The 26,043-nt window shown below is 45.1% G+C and overlaps 4 long non-coding RNA genes across 6 annotated transcripts; all 4 read left to right on the forward strand.

Moving 5' to 3' along the window:
* Positions 1 to 769: 769 nt before the first annotated feature.
* LOC140680847 (uncharacterized) lies at positions 770 to 2,414 on the forward strand. Of its 2 annotated transcripts, none has more exons than XR_012052228.1 (3): positions 770 to 889; positions 1,078 to 1,977; positions 2,261 to 2,414. It is a non-coding gene; the product is annotated as an uncharacterized lncRNA (long non-coding RNA). The 2 variants fall into 2 exon arrangements; XR_012052229.1 differs by having other exon boundaries at positions 1,122 to 1,977.
* Positions 2,415 to 2,567: 153 nt separating this feature from the next.
* LOC140680841 (uncharacterized) lies at positions 2,568 to 10,879 on the forward strand. 2 transcript variants are annotated; one of them, XR_012052220.1, is made up of 4 exons: positions 2,570 to 2,718; positions 3,145 to 3,428; positions 8,223 to 8,285; positions 9,875 to 10,879. It is a non-coding gene; the product is annotated as an uncharacterized lncRNA (long non-coding RNA). The 2 variants fall into 2 exon arrangements; XR_012052219.1 differs by lacking the exons at positions 8,223 to 8,285; positions 9,875 to 10,879 and having other exon boundaries at positions 2,568 to 2,718; positions 3,145 to 7,349.
* A 5,317-nt stretch (positions 10,880 to 16,196) lies between these two features.
* LOC140680862 (uncharacterized) lies at positions 16,197 to 17,797 on the forward strand. The gene is made up of 3 exons (XR_012052243.1): positions 16,197 to 17,056; positions 17,340 to 17,498; positions 17,685 to 17,797. It is a non-coding gene; the product is annotated as an uncharacterized lncRNA (long non-coding RNA).
* Positions 17,798 to 18,272: 475 nt separating this feature from the next.
* Positions 18,273 to 25,926, forward strand: LOC140680842 (uncharacterized). The gene is made up of 3 exons (XR_012052221.1): positions 18,273 to 18,502; positions 23,271 to 23,333; positions 24,920 to 25,926. It is a non-coding gene; the product is annotated as an uncharacterized lncRNA (long non-coding RNA).
* Positions 25,927 to 26,043: the final 117 nt, after the last annotated feature.

Raw genomic sequence — 26,043 nt, forward strand, 5'->3', positions numbered from 1 at the left:
TGGCTTCATAATATTTTTTAGGGCACTGCAGGCAGAGAGGATAAGGAGATGATTTTTCCCCCAGCCCTGAGTGGGTTTTTGCCTTGCATGTCACGGTCAGGCTTTGCCGGGGCTTCTGCTGCCCTCTTCCAACACCAGTGGCTTCTTGTCCAGCCCTGAGTTTGTACACATGTCCCAGGTGCTGGCGAGAGTGCAGCAGTCGCCCCGTGTGCCACTGGGGCGGCCCCTGCACGCCCAGGGATGCTGGGGCCAGGCTCTGGAAGCAGCAGCATCCCCCTGATGAACTCCATCTGTATTCCACAGGAACACTGTCATACAGCCCCCCAGAATGGACCCACTTGGGCTGGTACCATGGCGAGGCAGCAACGATCTGGTCCCTGGGCATCCTGCTGCACCAGATGGTCTGCGGGCAGCACCCTTTCAGGAGGGGCCGGAAGATCAGCTGGGACCATCAGCTCTCGCTGCCACAGCGGCTCTCTCCAGGTGGATCCTCATCTCTGGCCACGGGGGAATACCAGTGCTGGGAGACAGCAGCAGCTCGTGAGCATCTCGCTCTGGCAGCCGCTGAGGAGGTGCCACATGTCCTGCTCTCCTGCTCTCCTCCACAACAGGGAATTGATGGGAAAGTTTAGGCACAGCTCTGAGCACAAAAGCAGCATGGCCTGGGCATGGGAAAAGTGGGGCAAAGCAGACAGGAGCCTTCTCTAGCTGACCGGTGGTTTCTGGTTTCTCTGCCCAGAGTGCCAAGATCTTATCAGGTGGTGTTTATCCATGCACTTCTTGGACAGACCTTCATTAGAAGACCTGTTCTGTGATCCTTGGATACAGGATATTCACCTGCCATAGAAAAAGGGAGAGAGCCACATGCACATTTTGCTCCAGGGCCCTGGTAAGTTACAGGTCCACACATGCCCTGGCAATCAGAAGCAAGGAAACCCAGACTTTTTTCCCTGCCTGTATCAATGCACTGGGATTGTTGGGTGGGAACACGCAGCCCTTGTGCTGGAGCTGAGCTGCTCTGCCCAGCACTGGTGGCTGCCATCCGAGCTGGTTTTGCTTGTCCTGCTTCCCTGACAGCTGGGGCCCTGGGCAGAACCCTGACAGCCTGGTCTGACCCCCAGGGAAGGAGAAGGAGTCCCTGGAGAAGCTGTACCAGGTGGGGCTGCTGCTGCTGCTGGAGACAGTGACGACAACATCAAGGATGACAACCTCTTCCTCAACCTGGCCACTGGCAGCTGAAGATGATGGACTTGTGGCACCGTCTTCAAAGCCAGGCTCCACAGCGAATTCGCAGATGAGTCCACAGCCGGGGAAATGCTCCCAGATTTGGGCATTGCTCAGACTGGCTGGGAACAAAAGGTTCCCCCTGTGCTGGGGCAGATGCAACTTCAGTCGGCTGCCCAGCTGCTTTTTGGCAGGGCTGGGGGCGTGGGCTGGGGTGGATACAAGATGGGAGTTGGCTCCTGGCCCTGCCAACAGCCCCCAGCACCCAGCATGGCCTGGGCTGAGGCTGGGGCTGGGGCAGTCAGCCCGGCACAGAGAAACCCCCATGGCGGGAGCAGAGGTGGGACTCCAGAACCTGTGCAGGGGCTGCTTTGCTTTGCAGGCAAGGAAGGGCTTGGGCTGCTCCACTGCCCTTGTTTGCTTTGGGATCACCGTTATTTTGGGGGGCAGTGCAGGAGGGAAGAGAGAAAGTGTGGCCTTCTCTCCCCCATGGGTGGGATTTTCCCTAGCATGTAGGGGTTGGGCCTTCCCCAGACCTCTGACAGAGATAAGAGTTTTTTTCTTGTTTCCCCTTGTCTCTAATCTCTTTTCAACAGTTTGTTGTTTGTTTTTCTAGAGGAAGCGTTCTATGTAAGGTCCAGTCGGGATTGGGAAGTGCCTGGGAGCAGCTGCAGCGTGGATGGGCCGTGCCCTTGGAGAAGGCTGAGGACATCGTTTGGGACCAGCTTTTCTCCCAGCGGAGGATGGCGTGAGGTGAGTCCCCGTCTGCTTGGCATGGTGGGATCAGAGCTTTTGGGAGACGGCAACAAGCACAAGGAGGCTCCTGCTCTGGGCAGCTGCTGAGGGCTGGAGGTGCCGTGGCTGGCTGCAGGCTGGGAATGTCCTGCCCTCCTGCTCTGCTCCCAAAGGCAGCAGTGATGGGCAGCTCTGGGCACAGCTCTGGGCACGGCCAGCATGGCCTGGGCTCTGTGGGCAGCTGGGACAAGGGGACAGCAGCCTTCAGCTGACGGGCGGTTTCTGGTTTCTCTCCTTGCAGCCGGGCTCTGCGGGTGCTGAGGCTGCTCTGGGCTCTGCCAGGGCTCTGCTGGGCTCTGCCCCGGGCACAGCTGGGCTGGCTCTGCCCTCACATTGCTCTGACAGCTTTGCATCAGACGAGCCCGTTGGAGCACAGTGCCTGAGCTTTCTGCTTTGGCAGGTGAGTGAGACTCCCCTGCAGGCCAGGAGATTGCAGCTGGGGACACACATCCAATTGGCAAGGACCCAAACTCCCCATAGTCCCAGCTGAACCCCTGGATCTCCGCAGGAACGCCTGGATCTCCACTATTCATTCTTCATTTCTTTTTGGCTGGAATTGTGCAGTTGCACTTTCTTCCTCCTCTAGAAGTGCCATGAGTGGGCCAAAGCTGGCAAGTGAGCCGTGTTCCTGAGGCAGTGCAGTCTGGAGCTGATGGATGGAGAATTGCCCTTCCCACTTCCAAAGCAGAGCAAAAAGCCGTAAGTGGGATTTTTCATCCGTAAGAAACCCCTGACAATTTCAGAGGGAATGTGCAGCTCATTCCCAGAGTGAGAAGGAAGGTCATCTTCTAAAGGATTTGGGGTTTGACAGAGTTGAGATTCCAAGTCCTGCCTGGAGCTGGAAGGGCCCCAATCAATTTCCTATTGCTTCGACCACAATTTAAAATAAGAATGTTGGAAACAAACCCCAAAAACTGTAAAAAAGGCTGTTGAGGTCAGTAAGATGGATCCATGCCATCAGCACATTTACAGTGTAAATAACTGAGTTCTCTTTTTAAAAAGATCATTTACCTCTTAATGCAAAGTTACAGAAGTTGATTCACTAACACTTGGATTTTATTTTTATCTTTTATAATTCATCTAATTGTATTTTTTTTTCTTTTTCCTTTTTTTTTCTTTAAGCAGAGGTCCTGGCCCTCTTCCAGCCAAAAGGGAAAGGGCCCCACCAAGCCTTGTTACCCACAGACAACATGGTAAAGATAAACACTAAAGGACCTTGGGGGCATTATTCTGGAATTAAAAAGTTGCCAGCTCCATGGACAACAGAATTATTGTTCCTAACCTGAATGACATTGAGCAAAAAGAATGAAGAACGGTGTCACTAAAGTACTACTGACGTTTGCCAAAACACCTCCAGAGTTTCACCAAGGGATCAGTCATCAAAATGTTTTGAAAATTTAAAGACCAAGGTAGCCAAAGCACACAGTGTCACTAATTGCTGGGTATGTTCTCAGCTGAAGCTGGGAGGAATGGGACACATCCTTGTTACTCCAATATTTCAGATTTAATTTTTGTTAAAATCTATGATCTGTGATATATATTTATTTATGAGCAGTTTATACCCATTTCCTCTGGCTGTTTATAATTCTGGTCTTCAGAGCCCTTTGACTCTTCCTGCCTAATTTAACCCCACTTGTATTAGTGGTGCTTCCCAACTTTCTGTCACCTGCATGTGTCGTGACAGAGTTCTGGGTTTTTAGCACGGCTGCTGAAGGGTACATGAAACAGGATGAGCTCTGACACTGTTTCTTGAGGAACTTTATGAGTAGTTTTCTACCTCAAGTTCTTTACTTATTAGACCTTTTTTTTTTCCCTTGTACTAGTGCCTGTTTTTTGCAGCTGAGCTAATCAGTTTCCAGGTGACAATTTAGTAAATACTTAAGTGGAGCCATGGGGAAGAGCAGCTCTAGCACCTCAATGCACTTCAGCTGGGTTATTGAAGTACAATATTAGAGTGAACCAATGTCTGTTTACCAAGTTACGTTTTTTTCTCTACCACACTCCATTTTCATTGGAAACTTGTGTTATCTCTTCCCTCACTAAAAACTTGTTTTGAAACCTTACAAACAGATGAAGACCAATGGCTTTTTTAATTGTTTAGGTAGCTTACGGTCTTCCTCTTTTGTATTTTGGACAATATATAACATTTCCACTAATTTTATGAAGTCCTGCACCGTGCTAGATTTAGAAGCCCATCTAGAAGTGATTAATGAAAAAGCTGTAATGTCACACAACTTTTTTTTTTGTAATCAGACTTCACTGTTTTATTTTGAGAACCCCTTCTCCTAAGGATTTAGAGTCTGAAGTGTTAGCTTAGGAACAAAATCTGATACTGAGATAGATACATAGATACTGAAAAATGAGTAAAATACCAGCATTATTAATTGATGACAGATAACAGCTCTTTTGGAATGAGAAGGGTGGATCCATATATTTTACATATATAGCTATATATATATGCACACACACATAGGTATATACATAGATGTGTATATATTTATATACATATATGTATATATATATATACATATATATATATATATATATATAGCATCCACATGCCAATTTATATATTTATATATAAATAATACAATAATACACATTTTTAACAGTTTTTGCTTTCCTTTTCCTTCCTTTCTCATAGTAAAAATGCCTATTTAGTGGACAGGAAAATGTTACTTTTAGAAATCTGCTGCTCCTGATTTAAAAATACTTTTGGGGTTTTAAATGTTTTGTTTTAATCAGAAATCAATTTCCATCTACCCTTTAAAGTGATACCTTATCTGTCCTATGCTTATGAACTGCTTAATTTCATACTCCTGGGAGGTATTCTTTCTCTCTGATAGTAAAGAGCTTATTAACTTTCATTTATTAGGAGAATTTCATTTCTTTCCTGTTGCTAAATTAAGAAAATATTTGAAGAATGATTTAAAAGTAATGGTAAGGTTGGTTTGTTTTTTTTTAATTGGGCAATAGAAGATAAAATCTGGAAATCATGACAGTAGCCAACCTTGGAATTTTAAGATAAAAATATACTGAAGATTAAGAAAAGAATTCTATTTAAGTTTACAGTTCACATATTCCAACTCGTTGCATTCTTGCCTTAAATTTAGAAACTCCATTAAGATATTCTAAGATTTTTCCAGACATTTCAAATACAGATACATATATACTATACAATATACTTAATATATAATTTGTACTGTTTGTAACACAAAATGATTATAACTTAAGTCAATGTTGTTGTCACCTTTAATATATAGTGCCTTGGGTTATCTGTCTTTTGTTTCCATTCCTTGAAATTTTTGCTTATTGAGGAATTTGGGGGAAAAAATCATTTGTTATTAAGTTCTTAACATTGTGAATGAAGCATGTAAATAGAAAAAATACTAAAAATTTACCAATTTCAAAGCTTCAAACCGTTTAAAAGTGCAATGATTTTAAATCTAACAGAAACTACAGAAGCATGTGGTCTTACTTTTTTGGGATTTTGTAAAACTAAGTAACTCATCAGAATAAAATATAACAATAAAACTTAATTTCACCCCCTACAGAAAAGTCAATAGAGATGTGTAACGTTACTTGTGTCAGGGTTTGAGAGAATCAGACCTGTGGTACTGTTACACAGCATGTCCTATAATAAAAAATGAGGTTTATGCTTTCTTGCTCAGCAGATCAACTCATTATTTATTATGCAATTTTCTTGATCTATTACAATTTAGAACTGACAGTTTCTGGGAACCTCTCATTTTTTATATGTAATGCAAATAAATATCACTTTTACTACCCCGTATATAATTACAAATTGATTTTCAAGTTGGATCATTTAGCTTCACTTTTCATTGTCTAATGTGGCCTTATAATGCTAAATACTGAGTCTGTTGAGAAACTAGAGAGTAAAACAATTGATTTTTTAATATAATTGTCTGTGGTCAATTACCATAGAAGTGGGGGTGTGTGTATTTCCGCCTTGTAGGACAAACAGTCATTTCCATGAAGGAATCTGTAGAAGAATGGAGAGTAAGTCAAGTCCATTAACACTTCTGATGCCTCGAAGCAGATGTCTCTGTTTTTAACTCCTCCAGTTCTTCTGTGTATTTGACAAGGAGAGTTGGGCATTTTCAAAACCCTACAAAGAGACATCCTGTCTGCCTAATTGGATAACTAAACTTTTGCCAAACATCTCCCAAGCCCCTTGGCCTCTAGGCTTTGCTGTAAATGATTCAGGGATCTTGGGCAGAATTGGGCATAAAGTTTATGTACAGGAGAACTGACAGCTCAGACAAATCTCCTTGGCCAGGTGTGTTTGGAGATCTGTGATCTCACATTCATCTGTCTCTTCCTTCTGATCGGCTTTTCTTCACTGGTACATTTTCATCAGCTTTTCTTCTTAAACTTAACCTGTGTTGCAGTGGTGGCTCATCCCACTCTGCCCAGGCAGAGACCAGACTGGACCTACCTTCAGCCCTTCCTGATATTCCCAGTACTTTCCTCTGTGCTTCCTGGCACTGTGCACTGTGCCGCCCACACACCCTGGCACAGCTGATTTCAGATTGCTTTTTTTTTTATACCTCATTCATAGGTATGTGGTCAGAATGATGACCACATCATTCTGAGAAAATGCCCTGGGAAAGCAAAGTTATGCTCCGCTGCTGCAATGCTGCTACACTGTTTTATCTCTGACTCTTTGTAAATATGGTAGAGGGTTAAGGTTTAAGTAACTCAAACTTCATTATCTCTGCTAAGAGGTCTTTATCAGAAAGGTAACTAAATTCATGTGAGAGGAAATTAATTTCCTTGCAAAAATCCAATACATCCATTTTCACTGGGAATCAAAGAGGAAGAAGTAAAATCAAAGTGTTTCCAGATTGAGAGAAACAATGACTGTAGGTTTTGGGAAATAAAGGTACTTGACAAAGGACACTGGTTTTTTGCTTTCTTACCCGTGGGGACTGAGCCTGTGTACGTCAAGCCACTTCTACAAGGTGCCAACAGCTGGGTGAAAGGGAATATGACAGCAGTCAACTACTCCTGTATGCCATTGGGTTGTGCATCTTTCCTTGGTGATGTTTTTATTTCTGATGCATATTGCAATAATTCTTCATTCTTATATATTTGCTATTAAAGATTTTGTAAAGCGTGATTGGAGACTATTCTAAAGCATTTGTGGCTACTAATGACCTGCTGACTGGTGCCTGGGACTTGAGACAATGTACTAATCAATATTTGCTTAAAAAGGAGTGTGGTTTGTAGTGGTTTTACTATTAGTTATAAGAAATAACAGTTTTGTCTTGTCAAATTTAGAAATAAAAAATACTTATTTTTATCAATGTTGTTGTAGAAGAATTTATATTTAGCTTCTATTTTAAATTTATTAGAATCAAACCTGTACTCGATCATATCCAGTCTTGACTGCTTAATTGAAATCAGTGAGGCAGAACCTGAGCTGTTGTTCATTTATATTTCTTCATTTACATAATTTGGATTACAGTAACTGGTAGTATTTTGCCATCTGGATTCATCTACATCAAAACCCATTTTTCAGAATTCTTCAGGGCAGATTAAAAAAGAAAGAGGAACTATATCAATATTTAATGCCAATTAACTAAGGTCCGCAATTCTGCTCTAAACTTCTGTTTCATTTTCTCAGTAAACTCAGTTAATGTTGATGGGTGACATTTTTAAACCACACACTGTGGATTTCTGTCAAATGTACTTTTTGTTCTACTAATTTCCCTTGAGCTACCCTTAGTTTTTTGAGCCTAATTCGTTTCATTTGAAAATTGGCAGAAAGAGCTAAGTATTTTTTTATAACAGTTATGCCAAGTCCACTGGCCTAAATTCTTCACAAATGTAATTTGCCTGGCTTTGCAATCAGTTTAGTTTCCAGATGATTTGGCTCATCATAACTTTGAGGAAAACACATAATAGTGACAAGGTGCCCTGGCCAGATTAACTGAATGCTTTTTAAAAGTACACGTAGCCAATGAAGAAATAAACAAAGATCGATGGGGTTGATTTGAAACTTTGTAACTTTTTGTCATGGAATCTTGCCTTTGAAGTCATTTTCATTTCAATTTACAGGCAAGGTTTTTCACTTGCATAAATCTGTTTTAACTGTTTATTCATGGACTAATTAATCTGTCAGTCACAGGACAGGTTGTAATTTTCATAATCTTTGTTTTATTTTAACTATGTTACAGATTTACTGGCCTGCAGCAAAAGAAAAGGTCGAATTATGCAAATTAGCTGGGAAAGATGCCCAGGTAAGTATGATGTATATTTTTTATTATTGCTGAGATTTATTAATATCTGTGTGTTTGTTAGTAAATCCACAAAATGCATTAGTAAGGTCGTGTTACACTTCTTCTGAACTAAGTGTTTTTTCTTAATTAAAAAAAATTACTTTTCCATTGCTCCTTAAATATTAATATTTTTAAAAATTCAAAATTGCATCAATATTTCCTTTGATGTAATAAATGCAGCTGGGAGACAAATGGACTTACCTCAGAAATGTCTACCAGGCAATACTTCCATGAAATCCTCTCTTTTCACATTAAAATGCTTCTTTTTTTCTTGGGAGTGTCCTGAATGTAACTTCATTATAATTCATTAAAGAAACAGAGTAGTAAAGAAGCAGTGTAGAAATCAACTTAACTTGCAGACTGCTTGAGTTAGGGTTAAAAGAAAATTTCAGACTCAGTGGCTTTTCTGTGGAACCACAAATTTTCTTTAGGAAGTATATTTAAGGTACATACGTGTATGCATTACAACTTTTATATGTTTTGCTTACCACAGATTACATCATGTGTCTAGAGCCCACTATGAATGTAAACATTTTCTTGCTCTAAAATAAATTTTTTATTCATTTTGTCTCAGAAAAAAAAGTCCTAATTTCTATCCAGCATGTCAGTTACCAAGGTAGATTGCAGCTCAAAACACTCTCAGCTCTCTGCCTGAAGAATTTCAACTTTTTATTCTAACTTGTTGCTACCATTGTCTTTACAGCAGTCAAAACCTAAACAACACCTTTGCTGAGCACAGGAAATTTTCTTATAGGGGTGTATATGGAAGATTTGTTCTGTTTCTATACTAAAAGAAGATTGAAAGGGTCCTGGGAGGGAAATATTTGTTTTGGACTCTCACTTAGGTGTAGGGTGATATCTAGAAAGTATGAACAGATTCTTTGTATTCCCTCTAAATACTTGTTTTGTTTTTCTGTATTAATTTCATTCTGGGGAAAGCTAGAGCAAGCCTTGTCCTCCAGCCCATGTATCATCCTTGGAGCACACAGCATCTGCCCAGCAAGGACCAAGCCCAGCTAGAGCCAGGACAGCTCATTGGACTCAGAAATAACCAAATAAGAGTCACCAGTAAGGTGTGGCTGGTGCAGAGACAAAGCATACCCACTGAAGTGCGTTGAAGCCTTTCAGCGCACCACAGTTACTTTAATCATGTAATCTTTGGTGTTAAAGCACCCTGAGCTGGGAAGCAAAGGCAGGAGGATTGGTAGCCAGACAAACCCAGTGGCTCTGCGACCTCTGCCCAGCTGTTGGCAGGTGTTGTTTGCCAGGACACAGGCTGAACAGATACCCTCCAAACTGTGCTGTGAGCACACAGCTTCTTGTGGCTGTAGGCATTACAGCAGAATTAGGTTTGCATGTCTGATTGATTAACTGCCTGGTAGATAGCTGCTATCAAATTGTAGTTGTCACAACTTTGAACTGCTTCGTAAACAGTCCCTGCTACAGTAGTTTTAAGTACACCATTGCTATGGCTGTAATTTAGTAGAATGTATAACGTGGAAAAAAAGAATAAACATGAAAATTAACCTTTATCTTTCTTTTTCCAACAGACAGATTGTGCCAATTTTATCTGTGTTCTTCAGCCTTACAACTGGACCCATGTCTATGTCTGTGGCACAGGAGCATTTCACCCTCTGTGTGGATACATTGAACTTGGAACTCACTAAGAAGTAATTTAACTTTCTCACTAGTGTGACATGTCAAGGAATAGCCCTCATCTTGTTTAGCATTCATCATAGATTGGAAAATTGTCGGAATCTGTGGGTATGGTGATTCCGAGATTGTAGAAAGTCTCTGTCTTTCTGCCCCATTGCCAAAGAAGAAGCCATAATTGGTCTGTGCTGTTTTCAAGGTTGTTTATTCTGTTTATCTCTAACATGTTCTGCTGCCCTGCCGCAGCTCTGTCCTGCAGGGCAGCGTGCGGGGCTCTGCCCTCAGTGGGATGTTACAAACATTAAATACCAGAAACTACCTGTGCTGGATTTACAATAACGTGCCAATATCTGTCACCTACGTTGAACAGTGTGTCCCCAGCCTAAACCAACAGAAAAATGCCAACACCACAGTGAAACATGGAGGGCATGAAGAAGGAGAAAAAGGACAAGGCACACCCAATTTCCTCCATCTTGTCCCCTTTGAACCCCTAATCTAGAAACCTAAAATTTTACTTTTGCACTTGTGCCACACTTAATTATTACTCTTATCAAACACTCAGAGCTTGTAATTCATCCTGTAGGATTGAAAACTCTTTTCCATGGACAGAGATCACAGACAGTGTCTCTGGGGGCTCTGTACAGGGGGGTTCCTGACCCCTGCCAGGGTCCCAGACCATCCAGGGCAGCCAGAGGGAAGCCCTGGATTCCCGCACTGTGGAGCTTCTGTCTTCCTCTGTCTCTCCTTCCTCTCCTTCTAATGCTCTTTATATGGAACATTTTTGGGTACCTGAACAACTTAAGCCTTTAAACCTTTCCAGATTAAATGGGCTGAGTGAATGAAGTTACTCCTATGACAAGTGATTTAAACTGGATTGGTTTTGTATTAAATGCTTTTCCAAAGTTTCTTGTTCTTTTGTACTTTGCCAGTGAAATTTTGGGGGTCCTGAATGGGCGCTGAGGGGCACTTGGGGATCCCGGAGGGTCTGGGGGACACTTGTGGGACAGATGGGGGCGGATACCGAGGGTCTGTGGTGCGCGGGGCATGATGGGCGTTGTAGTCCCGGTTTTAAAGGGGCTCTATGGGGCCGCAGAGCATGACGGGAGTTGTAGGCAAAAGAAAAGATGGCGCAGGCTCCAGGCACCGCCCCCAAAGCCATGATCCCTGGCGCTGATTGGTTGATGGCCGTGATGGGCGGGAGCCTCGGCAAATGGGAGGCAGCAGAGACGGGAACAGCCCATTCAACCCCTCCAGTCTCTCCCAGTACAGCCCAGTACATCCCCCGTGCCCCTCCAATCCTTCCCAGCACAGCCCAGTTCATCCCCAGTACAGCCCAGTACAGCCCCAGTGCCCCTCCAGTCCCTCCCAGCACAGCTCAGTTCATCCCCAGTACAGCCCAGTACATCCCCCGTGCCCCTCCAATCCCTCCCAGTACAGCCCAGTTCATCCCCAGTACAGCCCAGTACAGCCCCAGTGCCCTTAAAATCCCTCCCAGTACAGCCCAGTACAGCCCCAGTGCTCCTCCAGTCCCTCCCAGTACAGCCCAGTACAGCCCCAGTGCCCTTAAAATCCCTCCCAGTACAGCCCAGTTCATCCCCAGTACAGCCCAGGACAACCCCTGCGCCACTCCAGTCCCTCCCAGCACAGCCCAGTTCATCCCCAGTACAGCCCAGTACAGCCCCAGTGCCCCTCCAATCCATCCCAGTACAGCCCAGTCCCTCCCAATACACCTGAGTTAATTCCCAGGCCCTCCCAGTTCCCCCCAGTGCCATCCATATTCCGCTCCAGTGCCCCCCAGTTATCCCCACAGCGTTCCCGCCCATTGTGGGGCAGCGGCACAGACGGAATGTCCTGCGGCCCAAATCCCTGCTCCTGCCACACAGTGCCCGGCCTTCTCCCCTCCTCCTCCTCTCCCAGCACGGCACAAATTCCAGCTCGGTGGAGGCTTCCCCAGAGAGGGCTCCGGCTCCTGCTCCAGCCTGAGTGTCCCTGCAGAGGAACAGGGCATCTTTCAGGCACTTCCACAAGCTCAGGGTTCTTACTTCATGGGGAATCTGGGATGAAAATGGCCTTGTTAGGAAGGACAAAAGCGGAGGGAATGGGTTGGAAATTATTAGTAAAAATGTTCCATTGTACAGGGAAAGTTCACAAAATCATTCCCTGCTTTTTTCCTTTTCAGATTCTTTCAGCCATCCACTGAGAGGACCAGCTTGTTCTGGTGCTTTCCATGCACTGATTGTACTCTTGATTTATATCAGTGCTCGAGAGGTGGAAGCTTCTAAACTGAACACAGAAACAAACTCCCTCTGTCAGCCCATTTTCATCTTCTACATCACTTTCAAGATGTCCATGGGGATGTTGGAACGATTATCACACTGCTCTCCAGTTCTGGCTGCAGGCTCTGGAGATTCTTTCTCTGCATTCCCTGACAATTCCTGGGAGCCTGTCATGGTTTCTTAGGCTAGAGCAATAACAGTGAAAATCTCACCAATGGCACAACTGCCCAGCCCACAAGGAAAAGAAAGAACAAGCTATAAAGTTCTTCAAATATTTGTCCCACTTTTCTGCAAGAGTCGAGCTGCACACACGGTGTGGGAAGCCAAGAGAAGCTGCAGCTGGTGGCACATCCTGTGCCAGAAACTGCTCAAAGCTTCCTCGTTCTCCAGCAAAGGTTCTTGGAAAGAGCAAACAGGACTGTGGAGAAGATTCTGGGAAAACTGAAAGAGTTTTTAAGAAATGAAATGAAAATGGAAAGAAATAATCCAAGATGTTTTTCTCTGTTTATTTTTATGCTCCCCTTTTCCATCTTACACTACTTCCCCATCCCATTAATTGCAAATGGATCTCACTTCTAAGATCCACAATTTGGCATGTTTTAGACACTCTAAAATAGCATGAGCTACACACATTTTACCTTCCCCTGTTTTTTTTTTTTTTTTTTTTTTTTTTGGAAATCAATGATGGATAGGTAAGTGCAGTTCTTGGGTCAGGTACAAATTCAGCATTCAGGGAATGCGCTCCGATAGCGTTTGACCCTCAGCAGGGACAATGCACAGCAGCGGCCGAGGGGATTCCTGTGTCCCTGGGCAGGAGTCAGGACTCTGGATCTGGGCTCAACACGGCAAAGTTCCCGTGTTTGGACAGAGGAAGGGGCTGTCCCCGGGGCGCGCGGGGCTCGGCCGTGGGGCGAGCGGGGAACGGACACGCGGACAAACGGCCTCGGTGCTTCAGTTGCAGAGGCAGCAGCGGCGGCGGCGGCAGCAGCGGCGGCAGCAGCGGCAGCGAAAGCAGTTTTTCTCTTCTTTCTCTTTCTCTTCTTTCTCTCCGGCTGTGGGACACCTTCCTCTCGGTGTCCCTCACCTGCTGTCCCTCCCCTCTCCCCGCCTCCTTCTCCCCCATGCCGGGCCGGGCCATGCCCCCGGCCCGCCCCCGGCCCCGGGCGGGGCTGCCCCGTCCCCGTCCCCGCCCGCCCCGCCGCGGTCTCGCCTCCGCCCGGCTCTGGGCGTGCTGGCGATGGCGCTGCTGGGCGGGCATCAGTGCCTGGGGCTGGGGCATCGCCGCCCTTTGGCTCCGCCTGGCCCGAGCCCGGCCCCAGCCCCGGCGCAGGCTCCGGCCCCGGCCCCGGCCCCGGCCCCGGCTCCTCCCGGGCCCCGCGGAGGACACACGCGGCACGGCCGCTGCCGCCTCCGCCGCGGTTTCCCCGGCCCGAGCTCCGCTGCTCAGCAGCGCAGCCGCCGGCCCCGAGCCTCCCGTGTCCCGTTCCCGAGACCGAAGGCCTGGGGATGGCCGGCCCGAGGCGGTTGAGGGGCGCTCGGGGGCCGCTCCTGGCCCCGGGCCGAGCGCTGACAGCCGCGTCCCGCCCGCAGGGAAGGCGCAGGAGGCGCTGCAGCAGCGCTACCGAGTGGGTTCGCTGCTGGGGCGCGGCGGCTTCGGCAGCGTCTTCGCAGCCACGCGGCTCTCGGACGGTGCCCCGGTGAGCGGCGGGGCCGGCGGGGGGGCGGGGGGGGGGGGAGGAGGAGGAGGAGGAGGAGGAGGAGGAGGAGGAGGAAGAGAAGGAGAAGGAAGCAGGAGGATGGGGCTCGGCAGGGCGGGCGGCGAGCTGAACCCGGTGGTGCCTTTGGTTTGCAGGTGGCCATCAAAAGGGTGCCACGGAACCGCGTCCGGCACTGGGACGAGCTGGTGAGTGAGCGGGGCCAGCGGGAACAGCCGGGCCGTGCCGGGCGGGGATGAGGCGAGGCCCGGCATGGGGGAAGCCACCAGGACCCCTCGATGGGGAGCGGGCGTGGGGCCAGCGCAGGGCGCAGAGCATCCCGGGCTGGCTGAGGGGTTCCCCAGCCCTGGCACGACATCAGTCCCACTGGTGGCACCGTGGTCCTCCCGCAGCCCGACGGCACCAGCGCACCCCTGGAGATCCTGCTGCTGGACAAGGTGTCCACTGGCTTCCCTGGTGTGGTCCAGCTGCTGGAGTGGCTTGAGCTCCCCAACAACATCGTGATGGTGCTGGAGCGGCCGGAGCGGTCTCAGGACCTCCTGCATTTCATTCGGGCACGGAGGTTCCTGTCTGAAGAGGTGGCACGGCAGCTGTTCCGCCAGGTGCTGGAGGCCGTGCGGCACTGCACCAGCCGAGGGGTCCTGCACCGCGACATCAAACCAGAGAACATCCTGGTTGACCTGGCCACTGGCCAGGCAAAATTGATCGACTTTGGCTGCGGCACCTACCTGCAAGACACAGCCTACACTCACTTTGCAGGTGAGCCCGGGCAGGGGTGTGCTCCCGGTCCCGCCATCTCATGGCCCAACATCTCACAGGCCAAGCTGGGTGTGGCAGCGAGGATTCTCCCTTTTGCTGTCAGTCAGGGTACTGAGCCTTCTCCTGAGTTGCTTTTGAGCGGGGCTGGGTGGGGAGGTATGTTCCAGCCCCACTGGCAGCCTTTGCCCACCACTCTGCCTGGGGCTGGGGTTGGAGCAGCAGCAGCCAGCCGACAAAAGCACCCGTGGGTGGGGGTAGCAGAGGAGGGGGCCAGAACCAGTGCACCAGCCAGTTTGGTGTGCAGGTGAGAGGAAGGGCTTGGGCTGCTCCACTCACCTTGTTTGCCTTGGCTTCATAATATTTTTAGGGCACTGCAGGCAGGGAGGATAAGGAGATGATTTTTCCCCCAGCCCTGAGTGGGTTTTTGCTTTGCATGTCACGGTCAGGTCTTGGCGGGGCTTCTGCTGCCCTCTTCCAACACCAGTGGCTTCTTGTCCAGCCCTGAGTTTGTACACAAGTCCCAGGTGCTGGCGAGAGTGCAGCAGTCGCCCCGTGTGCCACTGGGGCGGCCCCTGCACGCCCAGGGATGCTGGGGCCAGGCTCTGGAAGCAGCAGCATCCCCCTGATGAACTCCATCTGTATTCCGTAGGAACACTGTCATACAGCCCCCCAGAATGGACCCACTTGGGCTGGTACCATGGCGAGGCAGCAACGATCTGGTCCCTGGGCATCCTGCTGCACCAGATGGTCTGCGGGCAGCACCCTTTCAGGAGGGGCCGGAAGATCAGCTGGGACCATCAGCTCTCGCTGCCACAGCGGCTCTCTCCAGGTGGATCCTCATCTCTGGCCACGGGGGAATACCAGTGCTGGGAGACAGCAGCAGCTCGTGAGCATCTCGCTCTGGCAGCCGCTGAGGAGGAGGCACATGTCCTGCTCTCCTGCTCTCCTCCACAACAGGGAATTGATGGGAAAGTTTAGGCACAGCTCTGGGCACAAAAGCAGCATGGCCTGGGCATGGGAAGAGTGGGGCAAAGCAGAAAGGAGCCTTCTCTAGCTGACCGCTGGTTTCTGGTTTCTCTGCCCTGAGTGCCAAGATCTTATCAGGTGGTGTTTATCCATGCACTTCTTGGACAGACCTTCATTAGAAGACCTGTTCTATGATCCTTGGATACAGGATATTCACCTGCCATAGAAAAAGGGAGAGAGCCACATGCAAACTTTGCTCCAGGGCCCTGGTAAGTTACAGCTCCACACATGCCCTGGCAATCAGAAGCAAGGAAACCCAGACTTTTTTCCCTGCCCTTTATCAATGCACTGGGATTGTTGGGTGGGAACACGCAGCCCTTGTGCTGGAGCTGAGCTGCTCTGCCCAGCACTGGTGGCTGCCATCCGAGCTGGTTTTGCTTGTCCTGGTTCCCTGACAGCTGGGGCCCTGGGCAGAACCCTGACAGCCTGGTCTGACCCCCAGGGAAGGAGAAGGAGCCCCTGGAGAAGCTGTACCAGGTGGGGCTGCTGCTGCTGCTGGAGACAGCGACGACAACATCAAGGATGACAACCTCTTCCTCAACCTGGCCACTGGCAGCTGAAGATGATGGACTTGTGGCACCGTCTTCAAAGCCAGGCTCCACAGCGAATTCGCAGATGAGTCCACAGCCGGGGAAATGCTCCCAGATTTGGGCATTGCTCAGACTGGCTGGGAACAAAAGTTTCTCCCTTTGCTGGGGCAGATGCAACTTCAGTCGCTGCCCAGCTGCTTTTTGGCAGGGCTGGGGGCGTGGGCTGGGGTGGATACAAGATGGGAGTTGGCTCCTGGCCCTGCCAAAAGCCCCCAGCACCCAGCATGGCCTGGGCTGAGGCTGGGGCTGGGGCTGGGGCAGCCAGCCCGGCACAGAGAAACCCCCATGGCGGGAGCAGAGGTGGGACTCCAGAACCTGTGCAGGGGCTGCTTTGCTTTGCAGGCAAGGAAGGGCTTGGGCTGCTCCACTACCCTTGTTTGCTTTGGGATCACCGTTATTTTGGGGGGCAGTGCAGGAGGGAAGAGAGAAAGTGTGGCCTTCTCTCCCCCATGGGTGGGATTTTCCCTAGCATGTAGGGGTTGGGCCTTCCTCAGACCTCTGACAGAGATAAGAGTTTTTTTCTTGTTTCCCCTTGTCTCTAATCTCTTTTCAACAGTTTGTTGTTTGTTTTTCTAGAGGAAGCGTTCTATGTAAGGTCCAGTCGGGATTGGGAAGTGCCTGGGAGCAGCTGCAGCGTGGATGGGCCGTGCCCTTGGAGAAGGCTGAGGACATCGTTTGGGACCAGCTTTTCTCCCAGCGGAGGATGGCGTGAGGTGAGTCCCCGTCTGCTTGGCATGGTGGGATCAGAGCTTTTGGGAGACAGCAACAAGCACAAGGAGTCTCTTGCTCTGGGCAGCTGCTGAGGGCTGGATGTGCTGTGGCTGGCTGCAGGCTGGGAATGTCCTGCCCTCCTGCTCTGCTCCCAAAGGCAGCAGTGATGGGCAGCTCTGGGCACAGCTCTGGGCACGGCCAGCATGGCCTGGGCTCTGTGGGCAGCTGGGACAAGGGGACAGCAGCCTTCAGCTGACGGGCGCTTTCTGGTTTCTCTCCTTGCAGCCGGGCTCTGCGGGTGCTGAGGCTGCTCTGGGCTCTGCCAGGGCTCTGCTGGGCTCTGCCCCGGGCACAGCTGGGCTGGCTCTGCCCTCACATTGCTCTGACAGCTTTGCATCAGACGAGCCCGTTGGAGCACAGTGCCTGAGCTTTCTGCTTTGGCAGGTGAGTGAGACTCCCCTGCAGGCCAGGAGATTGCAGCTGGGGACACACATCCAATTGGCAAGGACCCAAACTCTCCACAGCCCCAGCTGAACCCCTGAATCTCCGCAGGAACGCCTGGATCTCCACTATTCATTCTTCATTTCTTTTTGGCTGGAATTGTGCAGTTGCACTTTCTTCCTCCTCTAGAAGTGCCACGAGTGGGCCAAAGCTGGCAAGTGAGCCGTGTTCCTGAGGCAGTGCAGTCTGGAGCTATGGATGGAGAATTGCCCTTCCCACTTCCAAACCAGAGCAAAAAGCCATAAGTGGGATTTTTCATCCGTAAGAAACCCCTGACAATTTCAGAGGGAATGTGCAGCTCATTCACAGAGTGAGAAGGAAGGTCATCTTCTAAAGGATTTGAGGCTTGACAGAGTTTAGATTCCCAGTCCTGCCTGGAGCTGGAAGGGCCCCAATCAATTTCCTATTGCTTTGACGGCAATTTAAAATAACAATGTTGGAAGCAAACCCCAAAAACTTTAAGAAAGGCTGCTGAGGTCAGTAAGATGGATTCATGCAATCAGCACATTTACAATTAACTGAGTTCTTTTTTTAAAAAGATCATTTACCTCTTAATGCAAAGTTACAGAAGTTGTTTCACTAACACTTGGATTTTATTTGTATCTTTTACAATTCATCTAATTGTATTTTTTTTCTTTTTCCTTTTTTTTTTTCTTTAAGTAGAGGTCCTGGCCCTCTTCCAGCCAAAGGGGAAAGGGCCCCACCAAGCCTTGTTACCCACAGACAACATGGTAAAGCTGAACACTAAAGGACCTTGGGGGCATTATTCTGGAATTAAAAAGTTGCCAGCTCCATGGACAACAGAATTATTGTTCCTAACCTGAATGACATTGAGCAAAAAGAATGAAGAACGGTGTCACTAAAGTACTACTGACGTTTGCCAAAACACCTCCAGAGTTTCACCAAGGGATCAGTCATCAAAATGTTTTGAAAATTTAAAGACCAAGGTAGCCAAAGCACACAGTGTCACTAATTGCTGGGTATGTTCTCAGCTGAAGTTGGGAGGAATGGGACACATCCTTTTTACTCCAATATTTCAGATTTAATTTTTGTTAAAATCTATGATCTGTGATATATATTTATTTATGAGCAGTTTATACCCATTTCCTCTGGCTGTTTATATAGTTTTCAGAGCCCTTTGATTCTTCCTGCCTAATTTAACCCCACTTGTATTAGTGGTGCTTCCCAACTTTCTGTCACCTGCATGTGTCGTGGCAGAGTTCTGGGTTTTTAGCACGGCTGCTGAAGGGTACATGAAACAGGATGAGCTCTGACACTGTTTCTTGAGGAACTTCATGAGTAGTTTTCTACCTCAAGTTCTTTACTTATTAGACCATTTTTTTTTTCTTGTACTAGTGCCTGTTTTTTGCAGCTGAGCTAATCAGTTTCCAGGTGACAATTTAGTAAATACTTAAGCGGAGCCATGGGGAAGAGCAGCTCTAGCACCTCAATGCACTTCAGCTGGGTTATTGAAGTACAATATTAGAGTGAACCAATGTCTGTTTACCAAGTTATGTTTGCTTCTCTACCACACTCCGTTTTCATTGGAAACTTGTGTTATCTCTTCCCTCACTAAAGACTTGTTTTGAAACCTTACAAACAGATGAAGACCAATGGCTTTTTTAATTGTTTAGGTAGCTTACGGTCTTCCTCTTTTGTATTTTGGACAATATATAACATTTCCACTAATTTTATGAAGTCCTGCACCGTGCTAGATTTAGAAGCCCATCTAGAAGTGATTAATGAAAAAGCTGTAATGTCACACAACTTTTTTTTTTGTAATCAGACTTCACTGTTTTATTTTGAGAACCCCTTCTCCTAAGGATTTAGAGTCTTTAGTGTTAGCTTAGGAACAAAATCTGATACTGAGATAGATACATAGATACTGAAAAATGATGAAAATACCAGCGTTAATAATTGATGACAGATAACAGCTCTTTTGGAATGAGAAGGGTGGATCCATATATTTTACATATATATATATATATATATGCACACACACATAGGTATATACATATATGTGCATATATTTATATATATATATATAGCATCCACATGCCAATTTATATATCTATATATAAATAATACACATTTTTAACAATTTTTGCTTTCCTTTTCATTCCTTTCTCATAGTAAAAATGCCTATTTAGTAGACAGGAAAATGTTACTTTTAGAAATCTGATGCTCCTGATTTAAAAAGACCTTAGTGGTTTTAAATGTTTTGTTTTAATCAGAAATCAATTTCCATCTACCCTTTAAAGTGATACCTTATCTGTCCTATGCTTATGTACTGCTTAATTTGATACTCCTGGGAGGTATTCTTTCTCTCTGATAGTAAAGAGCTTATTAACTTTCATTTATTAGGAGAATTTAATTTCTTTCCTGTTGCTAAATTTAAGAAAATATTTGAAGAATGATTTAAAAGTAATGGTAAGGTTTTTGTTTTTTTTTTTTTTTTTAATTGGGCAATAGAAGATAAAATCTGGAAATCATGACAGTAGCCAACCTTGGAATTTTGATATGGTTATTTTAAAATGAAAATAAACTGAAGATTAAGACAATAATTCTATTTAAGTATACAGTTCACATATTCCAACTCGTTGCATTCTTGCCTTAAATTTAGTAACTCCATTAAGATATTCTAAGATTTTTTCAGACATTTCAAATACAGATACATATATACTATGAAATATATTAAATATATAATTTGTACTGTTTGTAACACAAAATGATTATAACTTAAGTCAATGTTGTTGTCACCTTTAATATATAGTGCCTTGGGTTATCTGTCTTTTGTTTCCATTCCTTGAAATTTTTGCTTATTGAGGAATTTGGGGAAAAAAAAAATCATTTGTTATTAAGTTCTTAACATTGTGAATGAAGCAGGTAAATAGAAAAAATATTAAAAATTTACCAAATTCAAAGCTTCAAACCGTTTAAAAGTGCAATGATTTTAAATCTAACAGAAACTACAGAAGCATGTGGTCTTACTTTTTTGGGATTTTGTAAAACTAAGTAACTCATCAGAATAAAATATAATAGTAAAACTTAATTTCACCCCCTACAGAAAAGTCAATACAGATGTGTAACGTTACTTGTGTCAGGGTTTGAGAGAACCAGACCTGTGGTACTGTTACACAGCATGTCCTTAATAAAAAATGAGGTTTATGCTTTCTTGCTCAGCACATCAACTCATTATTTATTATGTAATTTTCTTGATCTATTACAATTTAGAACTGACAGTTTTTGGGAACCTCTCATTTCTTATATGTAATGCAAATAAATATCACTTTTACTACCCCATATATAATTACAAATTGATTTTCAAGTTGGATCATTTAGCTTCACTTTTCATTGTCTAATGTGCCCTTATAATGCTAAATACTGAGTCTGTTGAGAAACTAGAGAGTAAAACAATTGATTTTTTAATATAATTGTCTGTGGTCAATTACCATAGAAGTGGGGGTGTGTGTATTTCCACCTTGTAGGACAAACAGTAATTTCCATGAAGGAATCTGTAGAAGAATGGAGAGTAAGTCAAGTCCATTAACACTTCTGATGCCTCGAAGCAGATGTCTCTGTTTTTAACTCCTCCAGTTCTTCTGTGTATTTGACAAGGAGAGTTGGGCATTTTCAAAACCCTACAAAGAGACATCCTGTCTGCCTAATTGGATAACTAAACTTTTGCCAAACATCTCCCAAGCCCCTTGGCCTCTAGGCTTTGCTGTAAATGATTCAGGGATCTTGGGCAGAATTGGGCATAAAGTTTATGTACAGGAGAACTGACAGCTCAGACAAATCTCCTTGGCCAGGTGTGTTTGGAGATCTGTGATCTCACATTCATCTGTCTCTTCCTTCTGATCGGCTTTTCTTCACTGGTACATTTTCATCAGCTTTTCTTCTTAAACTTAACCTGTGTTGCAGTGGTGGCTCATCCCTCTCTGCCCAGGCAGAGACCAGACTGGACCTACCTTCAGCCCTTCCTGATATTCCCAGTACTTTCCTCTGTGCTTCCTGGCACTGTGCACTGTGCCGCCCACACACCCTGGCACAGCTGATTTCAGATTGCTTTTTTTTTTATACCTCATTCATAGGTATGTGGTCAGAATGATAACCACATCATTCTGAGAAAATGCCCTGGGAAAGCAAAGTTATGCTCCACTGCTGCAATGCTGCTACACTGTTTTATCTCTGACTCTTTGTAAATATTGTAGAGGGTTAAGGTTTAAGTAACTCAAACTTCATTATCTCTGCTAAGAGGTCTTTATCAGAAAGGTAACTAAATTCATGTGAGAGGAAATTATTTTCCTGCAAAAAATCCAACACATCCTTTTTCACTGGGAATCAAAGAGGAAGAAGTAAAATCAAAGTGTTTCCAGATTGAGAGAAACAGTGACTGTAGGTTTTGGGAAATAAAGGTACTTGACAAAGGACACTGGCTTTTTGCTTTCTTACCCGTGGGGACTGAGCCTGTGTACGTCAAGCCACTTCTACAAGGTGCCAACAGCTGGGTGAAAGGGAATATGACAGCAGTCAACTACTCCTGTATGCCATTGGGTTGTGCATCTTTCCTTGGTGATGTTTTTATTTTTGATGCATATTGCAATAATTCTTCATTCTTATATATTTGCTATTAAAGATTTTGTAAAGCATGATTGGAGACTATTCTAAAGCATTTGTGGCTACTAATGACCTGCTGACTGGTGCCTGGGACTTGAGACAATGTACTAATCAATATTTGCTTAAAAAGGAGTGTGGTTTGTAGTGGTTTTACTATTAGTTATAAGAAATAACAGTTTTGTCTTGTCAAATTTAGAAATAAAAAATACTTATTTTTATCAATGTTGTTGTAGAAGAATTTATATTTAGCTTCTATTTTAAATTTATTAGAATCAAACCTGTACTCGATCATATCCAGTCTTGACTGCTTAATTGAAATCAGTGAGGCAGAACCTGAGCTGTTGTTCATTTATATTTCTTCACTTACATAATTTGGATTACAGTAACTGGTAGTATTTTGCCATCTGGATTCATCTACATGAAAACCCATTTTTCAGAATTCTTCAAGGCAGATTAAAAAAGAAAGAGGAACGATATCAATATTTAATGCCAATTAACTAAGGTCCGCAATTCTGCTCTAAACTTCTGTTTCATTTTCTCAGTAAACTCAGTTAATGTTGATGGGTGACATTTTTAAACCACACACTGTTGATTTCTGTCAAATGTACTTTTTGTTCTACTAATTTCCCTTGAGCTACCCTTAGTTTTTTGAACCTAATTCTTTTCATTTGAAAATTGGCAGAAAGAGCTAAGTATTTTTTTATAACAGTTATGCCAAGTCCACTGGCCTAAATTCTTCACAAATGTAATTTGCCTGGCTTTGAAATCAGTTTAGTTTCCAGATGATTTGGCTCATCATAACTTTGAGGAAAACACATAATAGTGACAAGGTGCCCTGGCCAGATTAACTGAATGCTTTTTAAAAGTACAGGTAGCCAATGAAGAAATCAACAAAGATCGATGGGGTTGATTTGAAACTTTGTAACTTTTTGTCATGGAATCTTGCATTTGAAGTCATTTTCATTTCAATTTACAGGCAAGCTTTTTCACCTGCATAAATCTGTTTTAACTGTTTATTCATGGACTAATTAATCTGTCAGTCACAGGACAGGTTATAATCTTCATAATCTTTGTTTTATTTTAACTATGTTACAGATTTACTGGCCTGCAGCAAAAGAAAAGGTCGAATTATGCAAATTAGCTGGGAAAGATGCCCAGGTAAGTATGATGTATATTTTTTATTATTGCTGAGATTTATTAATATCTGTGTGTTTGTTAGTAAATCCACAAAATGCATTAGTAAGGTCGCGTTACACTTCTTCTGAACTAAGTGTTTTTTCTTAATTAAAAAAATTACATTTCTATTGTTTCTTAAATATTAATATTTTTAAAAATTCAAAATTGCATCAATATTTCCTTTGATGTAATAAATGCAGCTGGGAGACAAATGGACTTACCTCAGAAATGTCTACCAGGCAATACTTCCATTAAATCCTCTCTTTTCACATTAAAATGCTTCTTTTTATCTTGGGAGTGTCCTGAATGTAACTTCATTATAATTCATTAAAGAAACAGAGTAGTAAAGCAGTGTACAAATCAACTTAACTTGCAGACTGCTTGAGTTAGGGTTAAAAGAAAATTTCAGACTCAATGGCTTTTCTGTGGAACCACAAATTTTCTTTAGGAAGTATATTTAAGGTACATACGTGTATACAATACAACTTTTATATGTTTTGCTTACCACAGATTACATCATGTGTCTAGAGCCCACTATGAATGTAAACATTTTCTGGCTCTAAAATAATTTTTTTTTTTCATTTTCTCTCAGAAAAAAATGTCCTAATTTCTATCCAGCATGTCAGTTACCAAGGTAGATTGCAGATCAAAACACTCTCAGCTCTCTGCCTGAAGAATTTCAACTTTTTATTCTAACTTGTTGCTACCATTGTCTTTACAGCAGTCAAAACCTAAACAACACCTTTGCTGAGCACGGGAAATTTTCTTATAGGGGTGTATATGGAAGATTTGTTCTGTTTCTATACTAAAAGAAGATTGAAAGGGTCCTGGGAGGGAAATATTTGTTTTGGACTCTCACTTAGGTGTAGGGTGATATCTAGAAAGTATGAACAGATTCTTTGTATTCCCTCTAAATACTTGTTTTGTTTTTCTGTATTAATTTCATTTTGGGGGAAGCTAGAGCAAGCCTTGTCCTCCAGCCCATGTATCATCCTTGGAGCACGCAGCATCTGCCCAGCAAGGACCAAGCCCAGCTAGAGCCAGGACAGCTCATTGGACTCAGAAATAACCAAATAAGAGTCACCAGTAAGGTGTGGCTGGTGCAGAGACAAAGCATACCCACTGAAGTGCGTTGAAGCCTTTCAGCGCACCACAGTTACTTTAATCATGTAATCTTTGGTGTTAAAGCACCCTGAGCTGGGAAGCAAAGGCAGGAGGATTGGTAGCCAGACAAACCCAGTGGCTCTGCGACCTCTGCCCAGCTGTTGGCAGGTGTTGTTTGCCAGGACACAGGCTGAACAGATACCCTCCAAACTGTGCTGTGAGCACACAGCTTCTTGTGGCTGTAAGCATTACAGCAGAATTAGGTTTGCATGTCTGATTGATGAACTGCCTGGTAGATAGCTGCTATCAAATTGTAGTTGTCACAACTTTGAACTGCTTCGTAAACAGTCCCTGCTACAGTAGTTTTAAGTACACCAGTGCTATGGCTGTAATTAAGTAGAATGTATAATGTGGAAAAAAAGAATAAACATGAAAATTAACCTTTATCTTTCTTTTTCCAACAGACAGATTGTGTCAATTTTATCTGTGTTCTCCAGCCGAACAACTGGACCCATGTTTATGTCTGTGGCACAGGAGCATTTCACCCTCTGTGTGGATACATTGAACGTGGAACTCACTAAGAAGTAATTTAACTTTCTCACTAGTGTGACATGTCAAGGAATAGCCCTCATCTTGTTTAGCGTTCATCATAGATTGGAAAATTGTCGGAATCTGTGGGTATTGGTGATTCCGAGATTGCAGAAAGTCTCTGTCTTTCTGCCCCATTGCCAAAGAAGAAGCCATAATTGGTCTGTGCTGGTTTCAAGGTTGTTTATTCTGTTTATCTCTAACATGTTCTGCTGCCCTGCCGCAGCTCTGTCCTGCAGGGCAGCGTGCGGGGCTCTGCCCCCAGTGGGATGTTACAAACATTATATACCAGAAACTACGTGTACTATATTTACAATAATGTGCCAATATCTGTCACCTACATTAAACAGCGTGTCCCCAGCCTAAACCAACAGAAAAATGCCAACACTACAGTGAAACATGGAGGGCATGAAGAAGGAGGAAAAGGACAAGGCACACCCAATTTCCTCCATCTTGTCCCCTTTGAACCCCTAATCTAGAAACCTAGAATTTTACTTTTGCACTCGTGCCACACTTAATTATTACTCGTATCAAACACTCAGAGCTTGTAATTCATCCTGTAGAATTGAAAACTCTTTTCCATGGACAGAGATCACAGACAGTGTCTCTCGGGGCTCTGTACAGGGGGTTCCCGACCCCTGCCAGGGTCCCAGACCTGCCAGGGCAGCCAGAGGGAAGCCCTGGATTCCCACACTGTGGAGCTTCTGCCTTCCTCTGTCTCTCCTTCCTCTCCTTCTAATGCTCTTTATATGGAACATTTTTGGGTACCTGAACAACTTAAGTCTTTAAACCTTTCCAGACTAAATGGGCTGAGTGAATGAAGTTACTCCTATGACAAGTGATTTAAACTGGATTGGTTTTGTATTAAATGCTTTTCCAAAGTTTCTTGTTCTTTTGTACTTTGCCAGGGAAATTTTGGGGGTCCTGAATGGGCGCTGAGGGGCACTTGGGGATCCCGGAGGGTCTGGGGGACACTTGTGGGACAGATGGGGGCGGATAC

This window comes from Taeniopygia guttata, chromosome 29 (assembly GCF_048771995.1).
Source record: "Taeniopygia guttata chromosome 29, bTaeGut7.mat, whole genome shotgun sequence".
NCBI lineage: Eukaryota > Metazoa > Chordata > Aves > Passeriformes > Estrildidae > Taeniopygia > Taeniopygia guttata.